The 24,431-nt window shown below is 44.0% G+C and overlaps 1 long non-coding RNA gene across 1 annotated transcript; it reads left to right on the forward strand.

Annotated features, from left to right (window-relative positions):
* Positions 1–3,279: 3,279 nt before the first annotated feature.
* On the forward strand, positions 3,280–16,664 carry LOC137370192 (uncharacterized). Its single transcript, XR_010975107.1, has 3 exons — positions 3,280–3,705; positions 16,019–16,290; positions 16,370–16,664. It is a non-coding gene; the product is annotated as an uncharacterized lncRNA (long non-coding RNA).
* Positions 16,665–24,431: the final 7,767 nt, after the last annotated feature.

Raw genomic sequence — 24,431 nt, forward strand, 5'->3', positions numbered from 1 at the left:
TGTGAAGTTGAAGGGATGAGTTTCGGATCCCCATCTCTCATTCCCTAGCTCCACCAGAAGTGTGCCAAAGTTGAAGGTCTGTATCTTCTGGGTGTGGAGGATGCCCGCCTGGAACAGGTGTTAGGTGCCCTGCAGATGCAAATTGTATATCCAACGCAGGTTGTAGGATCAAAATTGGCCATTAACTGGGCAGAGCTTGGGTGTTCATGCTTTGCCCAGTTGTTTTGAGTCTTCAGCCTTAAAGGGACTGGTGGATGCTGCCTGAAGAAAAAGTAACATTTTTACAGTTTTATTTCTGGAGGGTTCCTTTTGGCTCCACAAAAATACTGCCGGCCATTCCTGGATCGAGCTCATCTCTCTTCAGTTTGCTTTCAGCTCATGCCTACCCTTCTTCCCCTCACACCCCTCAGCCCACCCCACCCTGCAATCCAGCGTGGCCTCGGAACTGGCAGAACTCCTGAAGTCCTGAAGACTGGCAAACTGCATCGGGAGGACTGATTAGCATCGGCAGCTTGCCAGTTTCATGCAGATTAAGGTCCGTGGCCCAATTTGCATCAGAACTTAAGCCGACACCTTCGGGCATCACGTGGTCCATTTTGATTTGGAACCTGTGCTACTCGAAATTCCTGCCCTCTGTCTCTTTATATAAAAGTAAATATTGTTGTCATCTTTTATGGCTTCACTTACTTGCTCCATCATACTATACTAACTTGTGCACTTGTAAGCAAAGGTCACTCCACTCCATTTAAATTCTAACCATTTAAGGTGTATTTCTTTTCTCTATCCTTCCAAAATGTATGAATTCATATTTCCTTGCATTGAACTGCATCTGACACCCATCCGCTCATCTTACTAGCCTATATTTTCCTGCAGTCTTTCAATCAGCACATAGAGTCATACAACGCAGAATGAAGCCATTCAGCCCATCGTGCCTGTGCTGGTTCTATGAAAGAGCCGTCCAATTAATTCCACTTCCCTGCTCTTTCCCTATAACTACAATGTGTTCCTTTTCAAGTATATATCCAATTCCCTTTTGAAAGTTAGTTCTAAATTTGCTTCCACCAACATTTCAGGCAGTGAATTCCAAATTATAACAACTTATTGCATGAAAATATCTTTCCTCATCTTCCCCTCTGGCTGTTTTGCCAATCATCTTAAATCTGTGTCCTCTGGTTACTTGACTCCAGACCTTGGCAGAGGCTTCATCCAAATGTGAACACATGAGTGAATGGCAGAGATGTGATAAACTGATCCTGACATCAAGACAGCATTTGACCAAGTTTAGTGCGAAGGCGCCTTAGCAAAATTGAGATCAATGGGAAATTCCTTCAGTGGATAACGTCATAACTGACGCACAGAGAAATGGTCATGGTTGGCAGTGGCTAATTATCATAGTCCTCGGATAGCTGAGGTCTGTATTCTTGGCTCTTTCATTTTTAGCTGCTTCAGCAATGAACCACCCTCTGTCAATAGGAGTGGACTATTTAATAACATTTCCACAATGTTCAGTTCATTCACTTCTCCAATAATAGAGCAGCTCATGCAAGCCTAGAGCTGGACCTAGACAACGTGTGGCTTTTGACAAGGTCTCACATGGCAGACTACTCAGTAAATTAAAAGCTCATGGGATCCAAGGGAAAGAAGCAAGTTGGATCCAAAATTGGCTCAATGGCAGAAAGCAAAGTGTTCTGGAGAGCTGTTTCTAAGCAAGGCTTCGCACTTGTTCCATGGTATCTATCAATGATTTAGACCTAATGATGGCCACGAAACCATTGTTGATTGTTTTAAAAACCCATCTGATTCGCTAATGTCATTTAGGGAAGGAAATCTGCTGTCCTTACCTGGTCTGGCCTACATGTGACTCCAGACCCACAGCAATGCGGTTGACTCTTACATGCCCTCTGAAATGGCCTAGCAAGCCACTCAGTTGTATCTACTGCTAGCACTGTGGGTGTACCTACCCCACATGGACTGCAGCGGTTCAAGAAGGCAGCTCACCACCACCTTCTCTAGGGCAATTAGGGATGGGCAATAAATACTGGCCTAGCCAGCGATGCCCACATCCCATGATGAATAAAAAAAAAACTTAAATGTAGGGGCCATGATTAAGAAGTTGGCAGCTGATATGAAAATTGGCCATGTGGTTGAGGAAGAAAGTTGTAAACTGCAGGAAGATATCAATAGACAAGTCAGGTGAGCAGAAAAATGGCAAATGGAATTCAATCTGGAGACGTGTGAGGTAATACATTTGCAGAAGAAAAACAAGGCAAGAAAATGCACAATGATTGGTAGGATACTGAAATGTGCAGAGGAACAGAGGGACCTTGCAGTATATGTCTACAGATCCCTGCAGGTAGCAAAACAGGTAGATAACATGGTGAAGATGGCATACGGGACACTTTCCTTTATTGCTGAGGTCTAGTGTATAAGAACAGGGAGGTTATGCTAGAACTGTATAAACCATGAGTTGGACCACAGCTGGAGTAGTATGTACAGTTCTGGTCGCTGCATTACAGGAAGAATGGGATCACACTGGACTGGGTACAGAAGAGATTTATGAGAATGTTGCCAGGAATGGAGAATTTTAGCTATGGGGAAAGATTGGATAGGCTGGGGTTGTTTTCTCTGGAACAGAGGAGGCTGAGGGGAGATATAATTGAGGTGCATAAAATTAATTTTGTCATTATGGATAGGAAAGATCTATTTCCCTTAGCAGAGAGGTCAATAAAAGGGGGCATGGATTTAAAGTAATTGGTGGAAGGACTAGAGGGGAGTTGAGGAATAATCTTTTCACCCAGAGGGTGGTGGGGATCTGAAATAACTGCCTGACAGGGTGGTAGAGGCAGAAACCCTCATCACATTTAAAAAACACTTGGATCTTCTCTTGAGGTGCATAACCTATAGGGTTAGGGACCAAGAGCTGGAAGGTAGAAGTAGACTGATAGCTTTACTTGGCCAGCATTGGACACTATTGGCCAAAAGGCCGCCTCTTGTGCCGTTAATATTTCTATGTTTCTATATAGTTTGGGGTTGTCAAGTGGCTTGATAACATCCATGGCACTTAGTGTCAGATAATTCCCATCTACAATAAAAAAAAGCTCATGCACTTTGCTTTCTTTAGCAACACCACCATTGCTGAGTCCTGAAATCACCATTGACCAAAATCTCAACTGAACCAGCATATTGACACCATGGTTACAAGAACAGGGCAAAGTCCAAGCACTCTGTAATAAGTAGCTTGGCTTCAGATTCCACAATGCCTCTCAACCATTTATGATGCTCAGATAAAGTATCTGATCAAACACTCGACACTAGATGGGTGCAGCCTTGCAAACTCAAGAAGCTGAATATCACCAAAGACAGAGGAGTTCACTTGTTCTTTATAAATGTGTTTGTGACACTCAGGCCTGGATTTTACGTTAGCGATGGGGGTCTCAATGTCTGGAAAAAGCAATTCTGAGAATGCCATGCCGCCTCTTCTCTGGAAGGCCCACTGAATCTAATGTCAATCAGGCACATAAGTGGCCAGCAGCAGGCCTTCCACAGGATCAAGGACCCCGGGGATGGAAGTCCTGCCCTTGGAGAGCTGCCAGCCAATCAGAGACCGGTACCTCTTCCACTGAGCAGCACCACCGCGGAGATGGTAACTGATGCTAGAGGAGAATTTACCCGATGCCCAGGAGTGTCACTGGACCCAGGCCACAGGTTGGTCAGGGCGGGAGGGATCTTGCGGGGTGTGAGTTATGTGGTGTAGGGGGATTGTTACCAACAGCAGGGGTGTGGCTCTCAGCTGCGCCTCCCCCGCCCCCACTTTCCCGATGATGGGGCACTCTTTCATGCACTAAGTGGCTTTTAACGACGGAGCCAGGAAGCAGCCCACACGGTCCTTCGTGCCGTGCTTCCTGTGTGGCAAGAGGGCCACCCACCGCATAGCTAATTGCGGCTGCGGGAGGATGAGGCCCTTAATTGGGCATTAATTGCCCAGTTAAGAGCCTTGATTGGCAGCAGGGCGGGAAGGCCATCCACAGGTCTTCCTGCTCCGGACTAAATTTTGGCGGAGGCCTGTGGGGCTCCCCCTCCGCCCCCCGACCATCCTACCCGATTTTATGCTGTCCCCGGCTCCAAACCTGCCGTGGGGGAGAGCTTAAAATTCCCCCCATAAATTATAAACTCCACTACCAGTGCAGAGTCCAAATCAATGAGAGTGCAGGTCAAAGAGCTGGGCCCAAACACTTACACACCCAATCCACAATACTCCTGATTCCCTGGCTATTGATTTTAATCTGATTAATCTGCATCCAATTCTCTGATCTGCATCGGGGCAGAGTCTCACAGTTTGAGGGCTATATAGCACAATATAAATGTTGCCCATAGATTGCATGATGCATGTATGTCAGAAAAGAACTGGTGGCATGAGTTGAGAAGTGCTCATTATTGTAACATAAACACTTAAAAGCGCGTGTGTACTTATTCAACAGTCACTAAATGGTGAGTGTGGCAAATATGAAATAATGTTTTCTTGTGTGTTTTTAATCTATTTCATCCAGAAATAGTTCTTGCATTCTTCCCTTGCCTGGATAAGCACAGCTCTAATAAAATTCAAGAACCTCAATACCATTCAAGGCAAAGTAGCCTGCTTGTTCGGCACCTCATCCACCATGTTAAACGTTCACTCCCTCCACCACCGCTGCACCGTAGCTGCAGTGTGTACCGTATATAAGATGCACTGCTGCAACTCAACCAAGCTTCCACTGTTGCTGGGTCAAAATCCTGGTACTCCCTCCTTAACAGCACTGTTGGTGTGCCTATACCACATGGACCGCAGTGATTCAAGAAGGCAGTTCACCACCACCTTCTCAAGGGCAATTAGGGATGGGCAATAAATACTGGCTCACAACGAAGAACGAATAAAAAAAAAACAACTGTTCCTCAAATGGTTAACCTTTACGCTGTGGCTCCATTCTACACAGTGCGTAGTTTTGCTGTGATAGCACTGACCATTGGGAGAAATCAGGGAAATGATGATTAACAAGCTGCTGACCACTCTGCATGAGATCATGAATCAGTGCAACGAATCAATTGAAATAAATATTTAAGTGTTTATTCTGTGTGAAGCAAAATATTTTACTTTTATATATTGGCAATTCTATTGAACATCAAATCTGGCAGTACTTCGAACATAATCCAAGAGTCCCTGCAAACCTGGAAACATGACTCACGCCACTATATGTGCCTTTGCCGCAGACTGCCCTGTCTGGAATATAAGAATTAGGTAGACGTATTAGGTATGGATTTAGGGAAGAAATCATTAACATTATAACAAACAAGCATTAAACTGACACATATTGAGTAACGGACAAGACGTTCAGCAGGATTATTACCTGAAAAGAAAACATCCTGAATTAATGTTCCAAGTTGCATGTATACGATTCTGGAATAGTTTCAGAATTTGAATGGAATACTCAAAGATACTTAGGGTTTTGAGTTTAGAGTTGTGTGAGGAATATACCACAGCCATTTTTTTCCACCAGGAGCTTCTATTATTTAATGTTCTAACTGAATTTTTTTCTTTTTCACCAGACTGCAATATGTTTTTAGTAAACATTGCATTGGGAATTACTTTCCTTGAATGTTTGGGGAAATTAAACATGCCAAATAAGTAATTCATTTCATACAGAGGAAAAGGAGGAGACCATTCGCAATCTCAAGTCTGTTCCACCATTCAATTAGATCATGGTTGATCTGTAACTCAACTTCATCTACGCATCCTCGTTCCTTAACGCCTTCCTCTAACAAAACTCTATCCATCTCAGTTTTGACATTTTCAATTGATCCCCAGCCTCAACAGCTTTTTAGGGGAGAACACTCCAGATTTTCACTCCCCTTTGTGTGAAGAAATGCTTCCTGACATCACCCCTGAACGGCCTAGCCTTAATTTTATGGTTATGCCCCGTTGCTCTGAACTCCCCCACCAGAGGAAATTAGATTCTCTCTATCTACCCTATTGACTCCTTTAATCATCTTTAAACACCAGATGCAATCTACTAGCAGATGGAACTTTTGTCAGTCTTCAATATCTCCATGTCTGTTGGTCCTGGATTTATGCCTCTCCCAGGAGTAGGAGAGGATGGGGCGGGAGCTGGGGTGGTGGAATGAAATGAAATGGTTAGTCATGATGGTCCATCCATTATGGTGCAGGACAGGCATGATGGACCAGCTGGTCTTTAGTTTAATTTAGTTTAGAGATACAGCACTGAAACAGGCCCTTCGGCCCACCGAGTCTGTGCCGACCATCAACCACCCATGTATACTAATCCTACACTAATCCCATATTCCTACCACATCCCCACCTGTCCCTATATATTTCCCTACAACCTACCTATACTAGGGGCAATTTATAATGGCCAATTAACCTATCGACCTGCAAGTCTTTGGCATGTGGGAGGAAACCGGAGCACCCGGAGGAAACCCACGCAGACACAGGGAGAACTTGCAAACTCCGCACAGGCAGTACCCAGAATCGAACCCGGGTCCCTGGAGCTGTGAGGCTGCGGTGCTAACCACTGCGCCACTGTGCCGCCCCGTCTTGTCTTGTCCTGCCCATCAATTTCCAATGCTTGTAATGGCTCCTCACACTGGCATTGTATTTTATTAGGTGAAAAAGAGGGAAAGAGCAGGGGAGTGGAACTGATTGGATAGTTCTTTCAAAGAGCAGCCACAGGCATGATGGGCCAAATGGCTTCCTTCTGTGATTCTAACCTGTTACTTCTAATCTACCTCCACATACCTGTGGTCCACAGCAGTGTTCCAGATGGGTGATGATATTTCACTCCTGAGGAAGCAGAATAGTGAGCACTGACCTGAGTTTCAGGGGCTCCCTGACACCACATACCAGGAATCCGAGCTATGTTCCATTGACAATTCTGCTGGAAATAGCATTCAAAAAGGACCACTGACAATGTGATAGGCAACCAACAAAGACAGTGAGCTACCTCACTTTATGCCTCAAAAGACCATGTTCTCATGTGGTGCACTGGCCAGCCAAGACACAGGACAATGCATCTGCATAAGTTGTTGTAGTGCCTCCTACGGTATTATCCAAGGCTGCTGTAACCTCCCTGTGCGATGCAAGTGCTCTACGTCTGTTGTCATTTTACTGAGGCTGCTGCAACATATGTTGCAGCAGCTTCCACTTGATGTACTCAACACTTTAGGCTGGAAAAGCCACTTTGATCAGCTCACTTGTGTCTTTTAGGCAGCTCAGGGTCTGGGAGAGAGATTGTCACAGAGTGCCGACCATGGCTCAGTGTGTAGTATTCTCATCTCTAAGTTAGCTGTGGGTTTAAGTCCCACTCCAGAGACCTGAGCATAAAAATCTAGGCTGATTCTCCAGTGCAGTACTGAGGGAGTGTTACACTGTCAAAGTTGCTGTCTTTTGGACAAGACATTAAAATGAGGTCCCATCTGCTGTTTCAGGTGGACATAAAAGGTCCCATGGCACTATTTTGAGTAAGAGCAGAGGAGTTATTCCCAGTGTCCTGGACAACATTTATCCCTCAATCAATATCACTAAAAAAGAGACTATCCAGTCATTATCACACAGCATTTTTTGGGAGCTTGCTCTGCACTAATTGGCTGCTGCATTTTCTACATTATAACGGTGATGACACTTCAAAAAGTACTTCATTGGCTTTAAAGCATTTTGGGATGTCCTGAGGTCTTGTAAATTGCTATATAAATGCAAGGTCTTTCTTTCAGAGCATCCAAACAAGGCTGTATAAACTTCTTAACGCAAGGTGAATGAAGTGGACACATCATGCTTGTAATTAACATTGTGACGGAAACCACACTTGCCAGATGGAAATATATTAATTTCGTCATATGGAACATTATTTAAACCCTTACTGGACATTGAACATAACTTGTTTTAAAAAGACCACAGAACAGTGGCTGAAAACATGGCTGCACATTTGCATTCTAAAAGACAGTTGCATGGAGAGACAATGGGAGTACTCCCTGATTCAATTAGCCAGAAGCGTTTTGTCAATAGTGATGATCAAGAGACATTGAGAGTCATTGAATGTGTAAGAGCCAGCAGTGCCCTCCCCCCCCCCCCCCCCCACTGACAGTGTCTGGTAAGCTTGGAGGAATCCACAAACTTTGCAGGCAAGGCTGTTCCACTCAAGGAGCTAGTCACATGACTAACCTGCTGGCCAACCTGGAGTTAATTGAATTGTGCTCACAGAGAAGAGACTGCAATTGAAATTCAAGGAGGAAGGTCTCCCTCTCTCTGTGTCTGTCTCTCTCTCTCTCACGCAAAGTCCCAGGGACCCACGGAAATAACTTAAGCCTCAAGAGAGAAGACCAGCAAAACAAGTTTGAAGGTGTGCACTGGGCCCCAATGAGAACTGCAAGGTTTAACTTTAATCAAAGACTTTACATCCAACCCAAAACCAGTAACTGAACTCCATCTATTATTTCAAACCTTTCCCCTTTTATTCTTTCTCCTCCTCTGTCTCTATTTGTGTGTGTTTATCACATATGCATGCTAGCATAGTCACGTCACATATTTTTAGTAGTTTTAACTGAGTTTGTGTTTTAAGGTTAATAAACTTACACCTTACTTGCTTAAATCTGAGAAAATCTGTCTGATTGATTTCTTTACAATTACAATTAAAGAGCAGTGAGCAAGGACTCACTGAGCGGAAGCCAAAAACACTGTGTTTTAAAAGTTAAACCCTGTTACAGCCAAACCAGGAGAAGGCTGAGAGGGGAGCCCAAGACCCCTTCCTCACCTAGTCATAACAGAAATTTGACGGCTAGTGTCCCAGATTGGACCCATAGACAAACAAGAAATTGAAAGTGGGAAATCAAATTGATCCCAATCAAAAATGGAAAAGATTTCAATACAGGTTTTCTTGTGGTTGTGTGTACTAGAACACTAACATGTCTGTGACTGAAACCAGTAACTCCCTAAGCCAGGGTGAAGAAACTTTGGATAAGTAAAGGCACTGTCTATGTAAGAGTTAAGAAATATGGTTGAGCAGTGTGGGATCACTTTCCGTGCCAAGGCTAGGAAATCAGAACTCCAAAGACTAGTGGCCAACCATTTTTTCCTCCAATCTGAAGAAGCAGAGACAGGGTGAAAGATAGACTCCGACAGGGTATCGTTAGCAAAGATACAATTAGAACAGAGGAAACTTGAATTAGAAGACAGGGAAAGAGAGAGAGAAAGGGAGAGACAGGAGAAGGAAAAAGAGAGGGAGGAGAGAGAAAGGGAAATAAATTTCTGGAAGGAATGGGAGGAAAGAGAGCTGAGGCAGCTTGAGTTAACTAGAGGGTGTCAGAGTAACCCCAGTGAAAGCATAAAAAATACAAGTGTAGGGCTGTGTATAGAATTTTTAAATTTCCCAACTGATCCCATAATTCAATGAGGGAGACGTGGAAGCATTTTTTGTATCTTTTGAGAAACTTGCAAGGCAGTTAAAGTGGCCAGCTGAGAGTTGGACTCTTCTGTTGCAAAGTAAACTAACAGGAAAAGCCCAAGAAGTTTATTCCCTGTTGCCAGATGAGAGTCCATCAAATTATGAAAAAATACTATCCTCGGGTCCTATGAGCTAGTACTGGAAGCCGACTGCCAGAAGTTTCGAAACCTCAGGAAGTAAGCTGATCAAACTTATTTGCAGTTTGAGAGAAGTAAGCAGCTGGCTATTGACCAGTGGTTGAGGGCTCTTAAAGTACAGCCCAGCTATGAAAACCTCAGAGAGGTAATTTTGCTAGAGGAATTTTAAAACTCTCTCCCCCTCTCCATAAAGACCCATGTGGAGGAACAAAAAGTGCACAGTGAAGCAAGCTGCAGTTCTAGCTGATGAGTTTGCCCTAATATACAAGTCGATTTTCCAGGGGAAAACCTTTCCTAGTCACCCTCACAAATCCGAAAAGGACAAAGGGTGAGAAGGTGATAGGAGCCCAAGCAGTCATGGGAGAGAAAGAAAAGCAGGGCACACAGGGGGCCCTCCTCCAGCCAAAAAGGAAGGGGCTGTAAGCAGGACTGGGACCCGGAGATCTGTGTGCTTCCATTGTAATAAAGCAGGTCATCTAAGAGCTGAATGCTGGAAATTACGAGGAAAGCCAGTAGGGTTAATCAGGGCACACCTACTCAGTGAAGGAGAAAGGACCCTGATGGAAAGCACAGCTGAACAATAGTAAGGTCCAGAAAACATACTGCTGTGACTGCTGGAAAATTTAATAGGATTCCTGAAGGTTATCAGGATTTTGTGTCGAAAGGGGGAGTAACCCCATACCCCTCGAGTGGAGAGTGAGAGAGTGCATAAATACCAGAATGGTGGTAAATGGCATTGGAGGGCAGTGTACGCCTGTACATTTAGATTGGGTGCACTTGGAGTGCAACCTAGTTTCGGGACCGGTGACCATAGGGATTGTACCTAGTTTTCCTGTGGACGGCGTTGACCTGCTCCTAGGTAATGATCTGGCGGGGGCGAAGGTGGTAGCTTCCCCAGTAGTGGTAAAAAGAGCACAGGAGGTCAGAGAGACAGGGCAGTGGCAGGAGATGGTCCCCTGCAATTCCCCTGAATTAGTAATGAATCGGGCCATGATCAAACCAGCTCCCCCAGAGGAGACTGAATTGGCACTGCAGGCAGATGACCATGTGGTCTATCTGTCTGATACTTTCTTTGGAAAGTTAGAGGACCAAGGGAATGGATTAAATGAATCTTCCATAGCTGAGGCTCAGTGAACCAACCCAATACTGAGAGAGTTAGCACAGGCTGCTCAGTCTGAAATTGAAGCAGAGGGAGTCCCTGACTGCTATTATTTAAAGAATGAGGTATTGATGAGGAAGTGGAGTTCTCCTCACAGACCTGAGGACAAAGAGTGGACAGTGGTTCACCAGTTAGTGGTGCCGCAGAGGTACCGGAGAGAAATAAGAATGGCCCATGAGATTACAATGGATATATATGTCGGTATACAAAAAACCATAGCTCGCATAAGACAGCAGTTTGACTGGCCAAAACTCCACAAAGATATGGTGGAGTACTGTAGGAGTTGCCACATGTGCCAGGTTGAGGGGAAACCCCAACCCACAGTGAAATCTGCATCCCTAAGTCCTGTACTGGCGTTTGGTGGACCCTCCAGCAGAGGGCTGGTGAATTGCAAGGGATCACTGCCAAGAACAAAAGGGGACAGACAGGCACAGGGCTGGCAAGAAGTTAGAGAGGAAAGGGGAAACAGGGACAAAAAGGACAGGTTAAAGGAGATCGGAGAGGAATCCCAAATGGCTAACCCGACTGTCCGAACAGCCAACCCCGAAATGTTGAAAGAATTAGACCCCACATCCTCCTATGTAAATGCAGACACTAGAAGCTCCCCACCAGAGTTTCTCACTGCATTTACAGAAACCTGCAGGGACAAAGAAAATCCTCAAGAGGGCAGAGAAACTATGAGGATAATGCCTCACCTAGTTGAAATGCCGCTGGGGAGTGCAGTAGAATTTGGACGAATACCTGAAAGCAGGAATTTCCCATAGGACAAAGGAAAATGAGCAAAGAATCCTTCCCCACAGTCAAGAGAAAAGGGAACCAAACATCCCCTAAAGTGAAAAGCACTTGCATGACTCATCAGAGCACTGAAAGAGAGATCAGAGTGGATCCACCCAATGCCAAACTCCCATGGTCAGAATTCCAAATCAGGGCTAATTAAATATAAACCTCCCGCTGCAGGCCTCAACAGGAACAAAGGCATCCTAGACAGTTATGAAAATGTGCAAACTACAAACCTCCATAAAAATCACATGTTTATTGGGATGTCCATTCCCAATATATTGCAGGCTGATAGTGAAGAAACTTAAAACCCCTTGGGCAACACATAACTACCTCAGACCCACCTCAAGGGAAAAGGGACAGTTTAAAGCAGCACTGCTACTAAGGAAAGACAGCCTGTAACAATTTTTAAGATTACTGAATGAATGAGAATGACTGAGAGAAATGTATGCTCCCCTAATGTCGCATTTCACTCAGCCAGGATGTGGAGATGTGATGGAAACCACACCTGCCAGATGGAAATCTATTAATTTCGCCATATGGAACATTATTTGAACCCTTACTGGACATTGAACATAACTTGTTTTAAAAAGACCACAGAACAGTGTCTGAAAACATGGCTGCACATTTGCATTCTAAAAGATATTTGTATGGAGAGACAATGGGAGTACTCCCTGATTCAATTAGCCAGATGGGTTTTGTCAATAGTGATGATCAAGAGACATTGAACACATTGAATGTGTAAGAGCCAGCATTCCAACCACCACCATACCCCCACCCCCACCCACCCCTCGCTGACAGTGTCTTGTTCGCTTTGAGGAATCCACAAACCTTGCAGGCAAGGCCGTTCCACTTAAGGAGCTAGTCACATGACTAACCTGCTGGCCAACCTGGAGTTAATTGAATTGTGCTCACAGAACAGTTCTAGGAAGAGACTGGAATTGAAATTCAAGGAGGAAGGTCTCCCTCTCTCTGTCTGTCTCTCTCTCATGCAAAGTCCCAGGGACCCACGGAAATAACTTAAGTCTCAAGAGAGAAGACCAGCAAAACAAGTTTGAAAGTGTGCACTGGGTCCCAATGAGAACTGCAAGACTTAACTTCAATCAAAGACTTCACATCCAACCCAAAACCAGTAACTGAACTCCAACTATAATTTCAAACCTTTCCCCTTTAATTCTTTCTCCTCCTCCATCTCTAGTTGTGTGTGTGTTTATTGCGTATTCATGCTAGCATAGTCACGTCGCGTATTTTTAGTCGTTTTAACTGAATTCGTGTTTAAAGGTTAATAAACTTACACCTTACTTGTTTAAATCTGAGAAAACCTGTCTGGTTGATTTCTCTGCAATTACAATTAGAGAGCAGTGAGCAAGGACTCACGGAGGGGAAACTAAAAACACTGTGTTTTAAAATTGAACCCTGTTACGACCAAACCGGGAAAAGGCTGAGAGGGGAGCCCTAGAGCCCTTCCTTACCTGGGGGAAACAAGATCCTCTACTCACAAAGATCTGCTAAAGGCCAACTTCCTCAGGCAGATTTGAAGAAGATTGAGGATAACTGCACCTCAAGTATCTTGAAAGAAGCCCCTATTGACATCCTCTTACTAGCAAAGCTGTTACCTTAACTAAGCTTAACGATGCTGGACCTTATTATTCTTGATGTTTAATGGTGCAAAAATATTTGCAGAGGAATGGTCTGTTTGCTGCTGTTCCTTTGTCTTCCGAGGTGCCAGAAACGGATGACTTTTTACCTGTGAAGAGAGCACATGCATCAATGGAAGACGTTAATATAACTTTGGAGATGGTTCTAATCACAGGAGTAATTCTCCAAAAATGCACTGAGAGCAGGTATCCTCAACTCCTACCAGCGTACATTGGAAGATAACCAAATGCCATGATTTTCTGAAAAATGTTGATGTTGGACAAGATTCCTTACTGTCAGCAAATACTAGGAGAATGCAGGACATCTTTCTCCACTGACTGTGATACTTGCTGCTAAGCATATGGCATCTACATTGGCACACTTACCCCTAGAAGGGTCGGTGATCACTAAATACAACTGCATAGTCTTCTCCCAGATGTCACTTCAAGCTTGACCTCGAACAAGTGCTTCATCAGTACAAATCATTCAGCAATGTGGCCTTAATGTTTCCTGGATGGTAAGGACCTTGGTATCGGTTCCTACTGCTTTTCCTTTCCATGCTCAGTAAAACCCCCTCCTCACTATGACACTCTAGGAAAACTAAATGTAAAACAGATTTAATTCATAACATATTTTAGCAACATTCTGAAACATGACACAAGTGCCAAAGGACAGTATAGTAGCCAGACTTAATTGATGTTCAAACTTAGCTGTTCTCAATAGCTAAGTTTTAATGGTTTAACCCCAAGTTGCCAATTTGGAGACTTTTTGGATCAGTCCAACTTAGGGCAGAAAAATGTTTGTACAATGATGTGTCTATACTTTAGGAAGAATTCCTGCCTCCTGTCAGCTCAGTATGAACTGATAATTAACAATGGGCAAATCTATGGTAAATGGAGTTCAATGCAGGCCCAAGAGAGATAAATGGGAAAGCTTTACAAAAGGTGAGAAGCTAAGAACTGTAGAGCAAGAAAGAGATTTGGGAGTCCAAGTGCACAAATAAGTTAAAGCTAGTAGACAGGTACAAAAAAAAACAAAAAGTCTAATGAAATATTGGTCTTTAGCTCAAGGCGGCTGGAATGCAATGGGGAGGAAGTTGGTTCAGTTTGGATAGACCCTTGGTCCATATGGAGTAATGGAACTTAAGAACAAGCATAGGCTAATCAGCCCCTCGAATCGGTTCCATCATTCAGTTAGAGGTATAGATCAGCCATGATCTTATTGAATGAATGGAACAGGCTAGATGGGATGAATGGCCTCCTCCTGTTCCCATGTTCGTTCCTTTCATACTTGATCAGGTTTACTTAAAATTACTTTGGAGTTACAAATTTTCACTACCCTTTGTGTAAATATGACTATTGTTTTCAGTTTTGGGAACTGCACCTCGGGAAGAATATATTAGGATATATATTATCCTTGGAGGGGTGCAGCGCATATTCAACAGAAAGATACTGGAGCTTAGAGGGCCAAATTAACTTGGCTTGCATTCCTTTGAGTGTGGAAGATTGAGGGTGATCTAATTAAGGTGTTTAAAATTTTAAAGGATTCAATAGGGCAGGTACACCAGAGAAATTATTTCCGCTGATGGGGGAATTAAAACAAGGGGACATAATCTTAAAATGAAAACTAGGCCACTTAGGAGAGAAATCAGGAAGCACTTGTTCCACACAAGAGACAGCAGAAATCTGGAATTCTCTCTCCCAAAAGTCTCTAGATAATGGGACAATTTGAGCTTTAAAGCCTAAGATAAAAAGATTGCTGTTGGATAATGGTATGAAGGGATGTGGAGCGAAGGTGGGCAAATGGAATTGAGGTACATGTCAGCCATGATATAATTGAATGGTGGATAAGACTGGAGGGACTGAATGACCTCCTCCCATCCTATGCTCCTTCCTTTCATTGTTGATCAAGTTTACCTGAAATAACTTTGGAGTTTATTGTTGGCTCTTACTTTCCAACTGAATAATTTAGATATGCATATGCAAACAAATTACCAGATAATCACAAAGCTGCTTACAAGTTAAAAGTAAAAGTGATAACTATTGACAATATGGCAAACCACTACAGAAAATATTGTGTTGTGTGTATGAGTTATGCTCTAATCATCAAAGTTTATATTAAAAAGAATTCTAATATTCTGCACTACTGTGGGTAATTTACGTTTACGATGCCTGACTTTAGCTTCCACCAAGTAACAGAATTACTTTCTAAGAATTTTTAAGAACTGTGACAAATAATAATTTAAAATTCCCGCAAGAGAAACGGGCAGTGTAGCAATTATGTTGCTTCACTCTTGCAGTTTATTGTATCATCGTAATATGACTTAAATGGCCAGTCACATAGTGCCAAATTTCTGTACTAGCATCAAGGGGCAGGGGTGCGGTGGCACTCTTAACTGACAAGTAAACAGGCTTTCCCGATGTTGTAATACTTTCTGTTTACCGTAATGTGACTGAGTGTTGTCTATTGGATATTTGCTTAGTAAAGCTTTGTGCCGTTTAACAGACAAATTTGTGTCAAATTCTGTCGTATGTATCAATCACTGACTCCTGCTGACTGATAAATGCCTTTTTAGACTGTTCTGAAGGGAAGTCACTGAGCATTGTAAATCCTTGCTTCCTTTTATTTCAACCCTGTGTTGTATAATCGCTTTAAGAGTGATGTCCCTTTAAGAGCTCAGTATGCCAATGAGCTAAGTACCAGGATATAGTTATGTGATTAGAAGCCATAGTCACTCTGCACTGGAACACCCTAAATGAAGGTTCTGCATATAGTTTGCCCTGTATTGTATATACTAGTTTAACTATCAATAAACCCTCTAGGGATCTTCAAGGAACTGGAATCCACGCACCTCTTTCTGTTGCTTAACACAACACAAAGAAACTCATGATTTGGTGGCAGCGGTGGTGAAAAGACAAGGTATAAGCTTGAAGAGCATGGCTAAAACAACTGTGAAAGTGACCCTTCCTATGGCCAAAAGAGAGAAATTTCAATAGAAATACTGGCCCAAACAGTGGAAAGAAGAAAAAGCTTATCTCCAGCTGTGCGAGACAGAGCACTGAATGACAGGCTACAAATAAATTCCTGTGATCAGGTGAGTGATTGTGCCAATGGTCGAGGAATCCCAGTTTAACAAAAAGCTTTGAAGTGCTAAAAACCTGATTTTTTTAAAGGTTCCCTGGGAAAGAGCAAAAAAATGGGATTGAGCTCACACCATTACAGAAGGCATCTGAAAAAAAGTGTGAGAAACCCCAAACACAGCAGAGTCTCCATTCACACAGCCAAGGCTGAAAAAAACATTGAACCAGTCAAGCATGAAGAAGATAAATAAACTCTCGCAAAAAAGCAGAGGAAATCTTGAACTGTCTATTGAACAGCTGTGTAAACATATAAGCAAATTGCTGGAAGAGAAAAAACAGAGTACACTGTCAAGCACCTGTTACACTCCATCAAAGCAGCTAGCTTAGAAAAAAATGGATTTCTTAAAGGAGTAACAGTGTAGTCAATAGAACAAGTTTTAAGCCACAAATAGAAAAGTCATAATAATTAAAGTGCTGAAGGCACACACATAGCTGAACAATGCTAAATATAGAGGAGAATGCAAAAGAACAGCAGAAGGATGGATATCAAATTTCCCAGCACAAACTGGAAGGTCATTGATATCCTATCTGAGTTCAAACTTTTTAAACAAAGAATGCAGTCATGCTTCATTGACCAAGTGGTTACAGAACCAGAGAAGCAGGCTGTGAACATACTGATAGCAGTTGGAAATGAGGGGTTATACAGAATCCATACCTCTCGCTTATCTGAAGAAGATCAGAAAGATCTTGCAAAGATATGGAAAGTGCTAGAAGATCAGCTTTGGGTAAGAGTGAATTTTGGAATTCATTGTCTGAAATTGATGCCCTACAGGCAACAGCCACAGGAATCAATAGATCAATTCACCAGTCGATGCCGTAGTAAGGGCAATGAATGCGATTTTTCAGAAATTAAGCTGTTGGAGCGAATAATGGAGCTGGTGATTGTCTCAACACCTACTGAAGTGCTTCAAAAAGACCTCTTGGGGAAAAAGAAAGGTCACAGCATTTTTTGTGCTGCTAGAAGATGACAGAAAATACAAAGCCATTGTAGCTAGTCAATAGCATCTGCAAGCGCTAGATGCAGGTGACAGTATTGGCATGGTAACCAAGTCACTAAAATCAAGTAAATTGTGTGGTCAGTGCAGTTTGTCCCACTCATTTCAAAGTTGTCCTGCATTTCAAGATCTTTGCAAGGCATGCGGTGCAAAAGAACACTGGGCCCAACTATGCAAGCAATCTGGCTCTAAAGACATGGCCAGAGGTCACAACAGTACACCAACCAAACAGGAGACAGGCGCAGAAATATGGCAACAGCAGCAAGGAGAATGCCAGAGACCTGCATAAATGTAAGCTGATACACTAAATCCACAGTGAAATAGACCTGAGACAAGTCTCAGAGTGGAGCGATTTTCAGCCAGAAGATGAGTAGGCATTTCACATTGTGACCCTGCCACAGTGGGCTGAATTTTACCAGGCCTCCGACATCGGGGGTCATGGCGGGGGGGGCCTGGATAATTCTTCTGGGGGAGGCCTGCCATGATCCCCGATGCCAGGGAGGCCCTGTAGTCTATCCCCACGACTGGTCCGGAGGTTTACTCTGGGTATCAATGACGCAAGACTACCAAATTATTGTTTACACATAGCACGTTTATTCAGCATTTCAAAATCTTATCTTCAACAGAGATTATACTCACGTGTCCACGTAAACTGGGTTACTTAGATTCATCTGAGTCGGAACAAAGCAGGTGATCAGTCCTCCCCTTCTGATTCTCCAAGTAGTTGATCAGACTGCTTAGTCCTGACCTAGCTGGGCAGCACTTCGGAGCAGCTTTCTTATACTTTGTTTTGTGCATGCTACCTACATGATCAGCTCGGGATGGGCCGGACCTGACTACCCTCGATTGGTCGGTCAGCTGTTGCTAACGCCGCGGGTGCTCTATGTCAGCCACAGTCGGTCAACCTTTCACCAGTTTTGACCTCTGATTATTTTTGGTAGCCTCATCCCTCAAGTTTCTCCCACATTGCATAGCTAGTTCTCTGTTCTCCAGCCCTTGTCTGATAACAAGGCATTACTTCACTCTGCCGACCTCCGGTCTCCAAGCAACCTGCCCACATGACAGGTCAAATTTAGCAGTAAGTTTAGGCAAGCCTTCATCAGACCGCACAGGTATTAATACATCCGCATCCCCTTCAGCAGTTCAGTTACACCACATTGCTGTCACATCACATATCCTACATCCCTGCTGTGGACTTGTTTATCACTTTTAGTCGTGTGCATTACTTTCCCCACATACCAGGTTACATACAGTTCACGGGTTGAATGGTGGTCGCCTACAGCCCCGCCACTTTTTACTGGTGGCGGCGAGGCCTTGGTGTAGGTCCCCACTGCTCAGCAGGTGAGAACGATTCAGCCAAGCCATCGTCTGTCCTGGTGCATGATCAACATGCATGGACGGAGCTACCTCAACTACATGTAGGACAAAAGGTCACAGTCATACACCCCACAATGAGAACATGATTACCCACAGAGGTATCCAAAGTATGCAGTGAGCCTAGGTCGTACAAGGTTACAACATCTAACAGAGAGGTGTTGAGGAGGAACCGAAGCCAATTCAGAGAAGTGTGCAATACTCCAATTGTGCACGCAGACTTGAAAGAACACACTCTGATGATGAGGGTGTGATGGAACAACAGGACAACAACCAACACATTGACAACACGTTTGTAAGCCAAGGACAGCCAAGGGTGAAATCCACATCCCCAGAAGGTTATACCGTAACAAGATCTGGAAGAGTTGTCAAACCACCAAAACGATATATGGACTCTTAAGCTTCTGCACTCGTAAATTTCACAATCCCTATCCTTATTCTTGGAAATCTTATAGTCTCTATCCCTGTATAACTAATGTTGATATTATCCAATTCTGTGTATTTTCACTTGTAGCGTATGAGTCTTATCTTTGGAAAGAAATGCAATGTTGTATGATCGCTTTAAGAGTGATGTCTCTTTAAGAACTCAGTATGCTAATGAGCTAAGTACCAGGCTGTAGTCATGTGACTAGAGAAGCCATCATCACTCTGCACTGGAACACTCTAAATAAAGGTTCAGTGTATATATTGTTCTGTATTGCACATACTAGTTTAACTGTTCATAAACCCTCTAGAGATCTTCAAGGAACTGGAATCCACGTACCTCACTGCATTGCTTAAGATTAAATAAAGAAACTCATGACGCTCTGTAGATTTAAAAACTGCATTCAGCAAAAGACATCGAATTACTAAGGTTACCCAGGGTTCGTGTGAAAAGCTTCTTTTGTGAAGTGCTGCAAATTTAGTCACTGAACTCAGATCTACACAATCTAAACTCTATCGACATGAGGGTATATTAAACTGTGACACCCCTTGTTGTCACTGACATTCCTCTGGGTCTTTCTGTCTAATCGCTCTCATCACTTAATGAGGAGTCACAGTAGTACACTTCATAATGCTGGAAAGTGCACCTAAAAGGGTCAAAAGTCAAAATGCCCTGACATTTCGCTTGCTCCCCCAGGAAATAAATTCTACATCGTCGGAGCTCACTACTGCTTGTTAAAAATTTCTAAATCCACTCGCACAAAAATTGCACTTTTATGCATTTCAGATCCTCTCCCAATCTTCCAGCAGATGGGATATTGGGGGGAGCTCTAGCTAAAATCATGAAAGGTTCCTGCTCTTCATCACTCTCCTGGTAGACCTGCTTCTTTTTTGTGCACTCCTGGGTTTTGGTTTTCAAAGGGGGAACAAAATGAACTGTGCAATGCCATCCCGCTCATAAAACTCCTGAAAGCCAACAAAATAGAAAGGAATTTAACTGATTGAGCCAGGTTGAATCAGTGGCCTGGGTCATAGGGCTTTATTTAGGGCCATTTTCAATTGTAATTTTTTTTTCAGTTGTCAGCTTTTTGGAGGTTGCCCCAGCTTTATTGAAGCTGTTCATCAGCTTTGTAGGTTAGCCTGTCGGAGGACAACCTATCCAATTCATGCCCTCCTCTGCCAAATCACGCAATACTACTTCAAATGATTGGCATGTTTTTAAATATAGCCTGTAAATGTGTCCATATATTTTCTCCACGTAATGCCTCCCTCCCCATTTCTTGAAAATCATTTATATCGTACAGTCTATGCTTTCCTTACCAACTTGTGTTAATACTAACAGACAGCTTAAATTTTCCTACATGTGGTGGGGGTGGTGGAGGGGGGGAGGTCACCTCTATTTGAACACCAATTGGATATTAATTTTAGCATTGGAACAGGAGGAGGCCATTCAGCTCCTTGAGTCTGTTCCACCATTCAATGAGATAATGCAGGCTTGTCCAACATACAGCCCGCAGGCCAAGATCTGGCCCGCCAAAGGTTTCCATCCGGCCCGCGAGTGTAAACTGTACCCGGGGTCGTTGCTCATCTTCACCGGGGGTCCGTGACTGCAGTTGAGAAATTCCTCATTGTCAGACCGGCTTTTAAAAAAGATCACAAGTCAGTTTCACAGCTGACAGGTCCTGGCATCGGGAACAACGGTTTCTGAACTTCGGACAGATACGGGGTTTTCCGGCGGCCTTTTAAAAAACTCTGAATCTGTCCGAAGTTCAGAAACTGCTGTTCCCAATGTTAGGATCTGTCAACTGTGAAATGACTTGAGATTTTTTTAAAAACTGATCAACCACCTGCTGAGCGTTCCTGCTCTTTGCAACTGTCAGAGAAAGAGAGAGAGAAGGGGAGGACCTGGGGGGGGGGGGGGGAGGAGGGGTGCAGAGAGAGAACAGGAGCAGAGAGAGAGGGAAAGGGAGACAGAGAGAGAGACAGAGGATAGAGAGAGTGGGAAAGGGGTACAGAGAGAGGGGGAAAGGGAGACAGAGGGGGGCAGAGAGAGACGGGGAAGGGGGGCAGAGAGAGAGAGGAAAAGGGAGCCAGAGAGGGGGAGAGAGAGAGAGAGGGAAATGGGGACAGAGAGAGAAAGAGGGGCAGAGAGAGAGAGAGGGGGAAAGGGGACAGAGAGAGAGGGGGCAGAGAGAAAGAAAGGAAAAGAGGGACCAAGAGAGGGAGGGGCAGAGAGAGAGGGGGAAAGGGGACAGAGAAAGAGAGGGGGCAGAGAGAGAGAGAGGAAAAGGGGGACAGAGAGAGAAGAAGCAGAGAGAGGGGGAAAGGGGATAGAGAGAGGGAGAGAGGGCAGAGAAAGAGGCTGAACAATGAGAGAGAGGGGGACAAAGAAAGTGGGGGCAGAGAAAGAGGGAGAGAGAGTGATTAAGATCACTCCAGACAGAATGGCATCCATCTAGAATACACCGCATTACAAGAAGTGTGCGGGCAAACATTGACTACTTGTGCAAGCAAAAAGAAATGCCAGGTATCTCACTGAATCAGTGTTCAACATAGTGAGCAGAAAGTAAGTCAATAAATTAATCTTTTCATTTAAAGCTTCTTCCCAAAATGCAGCTTTGTTGTTGTTTTGATTAATAGTAAGATAAATTTTAATGCCTTTATCTTTCCGAAATTGTCTCACTTGCCCCCCATGTAAGACCAAAATTTTAATGTGGCCACCCACACAAAAAAGTTGGACAACCCTGAGATAATGGTTAAATAAAAGCAAAATACTGCGGATGCTGGAAATCTGAAACAAAAACAAGAAATGCTGGATTCACTCAGCAGGTCTGGCAGCATCTGTGGAAAGAGAAGCAGAGTTAACGTTTCGGGTCAGTGACCCTTCTTCGGAACTCCGAAGAAGGGTCACTGACCCGAAACGTTAACTCTGCTTCTCTTTCCACAGATGCTGCCAGACCTGCTGAGTGAATCCAGCATTTCTTGTTTTTGTGTCTGAGATAATGGTTGATCTGTGTCCTAACTCCAATCACTCATCTTGGCTCCATATCCCTTACTATCCTTGTCTGGCCAAAGTCTATCGATCTCAAATTTTAAATTATTAATTGAGCTTTTTGTGGGAAAGAGCTTCACGCTTTTAACACCTTTTTGTGAAGAAGTGTTCCCTAACTTCTCTCCTGAAAGGATTGACTTAAATTTTCAGGGTATGTCCTTATGGCCTAGACTCTCCTACCAGTGGAAAATGCTTCTATCTCTCTACCCTACCAATCCCTTTCAAAATTCTAAAACTCTCAATCCAATCACCCCTTAACCTAGTTTATGTAATCTCTCCTCGTAGTTTAATCCTGGCAACATTCTGCTAAATCTGTGCAGCACTCCTTTCAAGGCCAGTATATCCTTTCTAAGGTGCGGTGGCCAGAACTGTGCACAGATGTGGTCTAACCAGGGCTTCACATAATTGTAGCAAAATTTCCTCCTCTTTATATTCTAGTCCTCTAATAATAAAGACCAGCACTTCGTTAGCATTTTGATTATTTTTGTACCTATTATATTCTAATGATCTGTGTACATGGACCCCTAATCCACTTTGGATTGCCATTGTTCCTAGCTTTTCACCATTTACAAAAAAAAAAACCCAGATCTATCCATCCTTGGGCCAAAATGGATTACCTCACATTTACCTACATTGAAATCCATCTTCCCAGAGTTTTGCCCACTCGCTTAATCATGTGATTTGACTCATGTTGTGATGGCAACAGGATGCTTGCATAAGAACAAAAGAACACAAGAAATAGGGGCAGCTGTAGACCATACGGCCCATTGATCCTGCTCCACCATTCATTACGATCATGGCTGATCTTCTGCCTCAACTCCACTTTCCTGCCAACTCCCCATATCGCTTAATTTCCTGAGAGTCCAAAAATCTGTCTATCCCAACCATGAATATACTCAATGGAGCATCCACAACCTCTGAGGTAGAGAATTCCAAAAATTCACAACCCTGTGAGTGAAGCAATTTCTCCGCATCTCAGTCCTAAATGATCGACCCCTTATCCCAAGACTGTGTCCCTGTGTTCTAGATTCCCCAGCCAGCGGGAACAACTTCTCAGTGTCTACCCTGCGAAGTCCCTTCAGAATCGTGTGTGCTTCAATGAGATCACCTCCCATTCTTCTAAACTCCAGAGAATATTGACCCAATTTACTCAGCTTCTAGTCATAGGACAAATTTCTCATCCCAGGAACCAATCTAGTAACCTTCATTGTACTACCTCCAATAGAAAATATATACTTCTTTAAATATGGAGACCAAAACTATGCACAGCACTCCAGCTGTGGTCTCACCAAAGCCCTGTACAATTGTTGCAAGACTTCTTACTCATTTCCTCCAATCCCCTTACAATAAAGGCCAACATGCCATTTGTCTTCCTAATTGCTTGATATAAGTGAAAGGATCCTATTTTAAGCCTGCAACAGACTTTTAAGGTACAAAGGCAAAATACTGCAGACACTGGAAATCTGAAATAAAAGCAGGAAGTGCTGGAAACACTCAGCAGCTCAGGCAGCATTTGTGGAGAGAGAAAGAGAGTTAACGGGCTCAATTTTGTTTTGAAGACAGGGATCCCATCAGCAGGCTGGAAGGTGAGAAGGAGACCCCACCTTGGCCCTCCCTCTGCTATTTAATGGCGGGCAGCCAATTAACTTCCCACCATCGAGGAGATGTCCCTCGAAGGACGAGCTTGTCTCCAGAGCTGCCAGCCAATTAGAAGGCTGGCAGCTGTGCAGTACCAGCAGTGGCGACTGCCGGGACTGCAGGAGGTCCTACAGTGCCGAGAATGCTGGAGATCCTGTGAGAGGTGAGTGGGGCCGGGGTTGCCAGGGCCATTCAGGCAGGCCCTGGCAATGGGTGAGGGGGGTCTTTCCAGGGGGACGGCAATCACCGCTGTAGGGGGCCTTTCAGAGACCCTGGATTGCCCCCAAAGGAGGGCCCTACTAGAAGGCTGCCAGACTTTACCTGGCAGTGTCTCCTCAATGCAGCAATTAAATTGAGGTGGATGTGGGAAGAGACCCTTAAGTGGTCATTAATTGGCCACTTCAGTGCCTCAATTGGCCTGGGGTGGGAAGGCTGTCCTCGGCATAACCCGCCCCGGACTAAATTGAAGGACATTGGGAAGGTGACGGGCACATCGCCACCCCCGCCGTCTGACACAATTCTATGGGACCCCCACTTCCGTTCCTGTCCCAAGGGGGCCCATAAGCTTCAGCCCAACGTTTAAGGTTAATAATCTTTCTTCAGAATTGTCAGT

Source organism: Heterodontus francisci, chromosome 5 (assembly GCF_036365525.1).
Source record: "Heterodontus francisci isolate sHetFra1 chromosome 5, sHetFra1.hap1, whole genome shotgun sequence".
NCBI lineage: Eukaryota > Metazoa > Chordata > Chondrichthyes > Heterodontiformes > Heterodontidae > Heterodontus > Heterodontus francisci.